This window comes from Periplaneta americana, chromosome 16, assembly GCF_040183065.1.
Source record: "Periplaneta americana isolate PAMFEO1 chromosome 16, P.americana_PAMFEO1_priV1, whole genome shotgun sequence".
Lineage (NCBI taxonomy): Eukaryota > Metazoa > Arthropoda > Insecta > Blattodea > Blattidae > Periplaneta > Periplaneta americana.
The window spans coordinates 82,682,196-82,688,195 of NC_091132.1; positions in this window are offsets into that span (position 1 = coordinate 82,682,196).

Sequence of the window (6,000 nt, forward strand, 5' to 3'; positions counted from 1 at the left end):
AATCATATCGCATCATATCATATATCATATCATATCATAGGCTATCATATCATATCATATCGTATCATATCATATCATATCATATCATATCATATCATATCATATCATATCATATCATATCATATCATATCATATCATATCATATCATATCATATCATATAACGCATTAAATCGTCGACCTGGTTGGCGAGTTGGTATAGCGCTGCCATCTATGCCCAAGGTTGCGGGTTCGATCCCGGGCCAGGTCGATGGCATTTAAGTGTGCTTAAATGCGACAGGCTCATGTCAATAGATTTACTGGCATGTAAAAGAACTCCTGCGAGACAAAATTCCGGCACATCCGGCGACGCTGATATAACCTTTGCAGTTGCGAACGTCGTTAAATAAAACATAACATAACATAACACATTAAATCATATCATAATTATATCGTATCATATCATACCATATATCATAACATACCATACCATTCATATCATATCATATATCTTAGAATAAATATGATATGATATGGTGTAATGTAATGTAACAATGTAAATTAAACTAGGTATATGATTCACATGACTTTATTATGTGCAATTCACTTATCTTGTAAATAATTTGTGTTAAATGACCCCCGTTAATAGACCTACATAAAAAAAACATTATGTTAGGCCTATATAGGAATAGAGGAGCATTCAATGCCAGTGACGTCTTAATGCAGCGCGGATTGGATTCCTCACTGTAGTTTGCACTCATTCTCTGTTCTTCAACCTTCGAATAAAACCCATAGGCTAATATTACCACCGAATGACACAACACTGTCATGAACACTGAAATCGTTTACTCGTTTTAAAATCGTGTCCCGTTTTGGTATTCTTCCATGCTTTGGAACTTGAAACTCAGGGCTACACAATGATATTGTTTTGTATAATTATTGCTTTAGAATAATAACAACCATTTATAACAAGTGAATAAATTTACAATAATAGCCTAATAATAATAATAATAATGATAATAATAATAATAATATTATTATTATTATTAGGCTATTATAATATTATTATTATTATTATTATTACGTAGATGGGAGGATAATATTAAAATGGATTTAAGGGGAGTGGGATATGATGATAGAGACTGGATTAATCTTGCTCAGGATAGGGACCGATGGCGGGCTTATGTGAGGGCGGCAATGACCTCCGGGTTCCTTAAAAGCCAGTAAGTAAGTATTATTATTAGTTTTTTTTTTCGCGTCATATGGAATTCAAATCATTCTAACATATCTGATGATACTACTATCCCTTTCTTAACTGCAAATGAGCACAAACGCTATTTAGGTGCAAAATTTTTCTGACGTTTTCTTTATTCGATTCCCTAACCGTTTCAAATGTAAATCATTTTACCTTTTAGGTGTGTTTCCAAATTATATGTAATACGCTTTGTCAAATCTGGCAACCTTTTCACAAGGAAAGCTTAATTTATTATTATTATTATTATTATTATTATTATTATTATTATTATTATTATTGTTATTTTGCTCAAATATATACATTTTATTTAACTTTATTTAAATATTTTCATTTCTTAACAAAATATTCCATTAAAACCCAAGTGATGGAATTGGTGCCATTCTTTTGACAACCTTCCGAAACCTGTGCTAACACTTCTAACACTTATACCAGATCGACACCAAAGGTTTTCTAATAGTTTTAATGCCTAAAGTATGTGGTATTTATCCTCTATATCAGTGGTCATCAGCACTCGCTGAAATGGGTAACGGGTAAGGAGTGTATCGGAATATGCACCGTCGCGCAACGTCTTTGTGCAGAAGGGAGAGGAAGAAAGCATACCCGCCAGCAGCCACGGATGCACGCTAGTGCATCTCTTATCCGTGTGTAAGAGACGCTAGCCCGAGGGTACATTGTGCTGATGACCGCTGCTCTAGGTGATCTAGGCCATCAGCCTATATACTCAGGTGGTCCAGTGTTTGAATTCTGGTAAGTAAGGCGTAATATTTATCATTTGAAAAAATTCATAGTACCGAAAAAAGAAATATGGAAATCACTAAATAATTTAGAAGTAAATAAGAAATTAATAAAAGGTATATATAAGAATGTGCAAGGGTCATTAAGAATAAATGGACAACAGAGTGGAAATTTTAAAATGGAAAAAGGAATGAAACAAGGAGACAGTCTAAGCCCATTATTATTTATAACATTCATGGATCAAATCATAAAACAATGCAGAAGACGAACAAGAATATATAAAATTGGAAATTGGAAACTTAGACCTAACTTACATACCTGAAATCACTGATATATGCAGACGATATTGTTTTGATTAATAATAATGTTGAAGATCTTCAAAATGCAGTTATAGAATGGGCAAGTACCTTAGAAGAACGAGGTATGGCTGTGAATATTAGTAAAAGCAAAATAATGGAGATTGGAGGGGAAAAGGTAAATTTCGAAATAAAATGGAAAGATCAAGCATTAGAACAAGTAAATAGTTATAAGTATTTAGGAACAATAATAAATGACGATGGCAAACTAGACGAAGAAATAAACAATCGAATTAGAAAAGCAAATCAAGTTTATTATAATCTAAATAATACAATAATTATTGGAAAGAGGGAAGTAAACAAGAAAACAAAAATGCAGATTTATAAAACAATATATTTGCCCGTACTCCTATATGGTGCTGAGACTTGGGCAATGATGGATAAGCATAAAAGTAGAGTGACGGCATCAGAAATGAAATATCTGAGAAAAGTAGTTGGAAAAACTAAGAGAGATAGAGTTAGAAATTTCGGGCTATATTCATAGACATTCTTAGCGCGGGCTTCCGGTGGATGATCAGCGAACTAACGTTTTTCGTATTCATAAACCAGTGTTAGCGATAGGATAAGATATGAATCCTGTACAAGTAATCAGTCGATAGCTGGGGCTAGTTTAGCACGCTCGTAGCGCGGGCTAGCGCATTGTCTATGCATAGCACCCATAAATATTAGAAATGAACTACAGCAGGCACCAGTGGTAGAACAAATTGAAAGGAAACATCTGGACATCTGGTTAGAATGGAATATGAGAGGAAAGTGAAATAAGTTTTCGATTCAAGAGTAGAAGGTAAAAGGAGGAGGGGTAGACCAAGAATAGAATGGGAACAATACGTTAATGATGTGGTGAGGAGAAGAGGGAAGGAAATCCGGGAAATAAGAAGATTGGCATTGGGTGGAGGACCCGACGCTGCAAGGCACAAGGGATAGATGAAGAAAAAGAAGAAGAAGAAGAAGAAGAAGAAGAAGAAGAAGAAAAACCCATAGTGTCACTTGTAACGGTCTAGGTCGCAGTTTAGGTTTGTCTTGGTGTTTTCCCATTTTAAGTCGATCATTACAACTTACCTTCACTCAATTCTTATCTTCGTAGCATTTATCCGACCACTGGTTGGTGATGTGCGGAGGGGACTGGTCTACAAATAATAATAATAATAATAATAATAATAATAATAATAATAATAATAATAATAATAATAATAATAATAATAAACACCTATATCTCACAAACATACATGTGTACTCACACATATTTACAATGAATAGTTTCTAAGGAGGAATTCTTTCCAAAGAACGAGAGGTGACCAGGGCACGATTCCGGCTACCGCTACTGACTTCTGCCTCCACGACCCGCACACGCTCCGACACGTGCTTAGGCATAGGGGTAGTCTCATACACCTCCCCCCCCCACCTCCGGTCAGGTTCTACGTCCTATGGGAACGCGGCTAGATAAGGCTTCTGGATGTGCTGGAACCCTGATTACCATATGAATGGGGTGTTGCCTACGCACAGGTGCAAGTGCCAAATTCGCGTTCTTTGACATTGAACGTTAACCAGCAGCCCACGGTTCTCATAAGCATTTTAAAGCAAGTCATGGAATTTTAAGAAAGCAGAGTTTTAGTCTATTGTTAGACAGTTTCAAATTCTGAAACAAATGTTAGGCCTAAATTTACATTACTTGAAAAATAATAGGCTATACAGAAATTATGTAAATTATAATTTAATATTTAGGAGAAAATACCTATTCCGTTCAAATGAATGCTTCGAGAATTTGAAAATAGATTTACATGAATAATATTAAAAATGAAGCAATCTAATGCAGTTTCATATTGTCTACTTCTGTCTTTATTGACAATGGCTTTTATTTTAATGAGCTTTCATTACATTTTTAGGCTTAACAATGACATTGTAAGTAGTCTACTCTGCTGGATTAAAACACAGCAGAAATTTTGGACCCAAAATATATAATGCATTAATTAGAGCTTACCCTGAGCTAAGTACACTTAACACACATAGATTTAAGAACAAATCAGATCAATTATTTAATTGTTTGAGCTAATTGAGTTAAAAATTCATACTCTAATATTTATGTACTTTTGTATTTTCTATTTGTATATAGACCCTATTATTACATGCTGTATGTATTTTACCATTTATTAATGTTATTGTGCTCAATGAACTCTCTTAATTTTGTGATATATTTTGAATAAATAAAATAAAATCTAAGAAATTTAAATCGCGAAAAATGTGACACTAGTCACGAGTAATTTTACCAATTACAATATTCGTTTGAGTATTTAAACTGACAATAAATTGTTTCGATGTTTGAAAATTTTAAGATACGATACGAGTATGTTAGGTCTATGTTGTAGTTTATAAAATAGCCTAACTCCTTAATTCAGAAACTACTTTTATGTCAACAGTTATTCATTACCGAGTCTTTCATTTTTATTTTTCAAGATTGTATTTGCAATGTGGGATTAGGACCTAAGGCTTGGTGTTGCTGTATTTCGTTCTTGTTCTAAATGTGAATGAATGACATATTTTATGTTCCTATGATTCAGAGTTGAAATGTCCACCATTTAATGTCCTTCTACAATAACGTCCGCTATGCTAAAATGTCCACATTACATAAATGTCCACACAAATAAAACGTCCACTACAATAAAACGGCCACTGCATTATATGTCCACAAATTTTATTGAAAAATGTCCAAAGTTATTAATTTTCTTTTATATTTAATGTCCACAAATTTTACTGAAAAATGTCCGAAGTCATTAATTCTCTTCTACATCTGGCAATAGCTGATCAACGTTTAGTTTCAAATTGTAGGAAATAGCACGGAGATATTGTCTAATATTGTTACTAACTTCATATTCTTGATATCTCCGTATTATTCCTTCAATCTTGCTTTGGTTTGTTATATATCGCTTAGCCTATTAATGGGTTCTCTTATATTTATTTGTCCTCGAATTTTTATAAGAGAATTTTCTGTCGAATGTTGTTCATCTATGATGTGATCTAAAAATTTCCGGATACTGACATGATGTGTCGAGACCATCCTTTGAAATTTGGAATGAAAACCCTCAACCACATTGTTAATCCGGTGGGTTCCATGTATGGTTGAAGCGTACACATTAGAGGGATACCTCGGAGGAATTGCTCTTCTTCGTCCTTGTGCGCGCCACCAAGGCCGTCTCGGCGCCACCCTGATACACAGACATGCTGTATGTAGTCTGCGAGTTCCAATAGGTCATCGTGTACGTCACCATACAAATCACCAAACACCTCTTGAACTTTTATAACACATAATTTAAAGTGGACATTTTTTTGTTATGTGGACATTTTCTCACATTGGACATTTTACTGTGAGCATTTTGTACTGTGGCCCTTTAGTGCATGGATATTTTCCTTTTGGACATTCTGTTGTGGACATTTTTGCATGTGGACATTTTCAAAATTGGACATTGTACTTTGGACATTTTAACCTTGAAACGTTTCCATAATATACAATACTGAACTTCAGACCAAAACCCTATAAGTCAGATGTAATGGGGACACGAATTTTATCGTTGTTCAACTAATGGAACTAACACAATATTCTATTTTTACATCTATGAGTTTTAAGTAAGATTTTGGAAATTAATAGAACAATTTATAAGGCTCAGTTTGCATGTTCTTTTTAT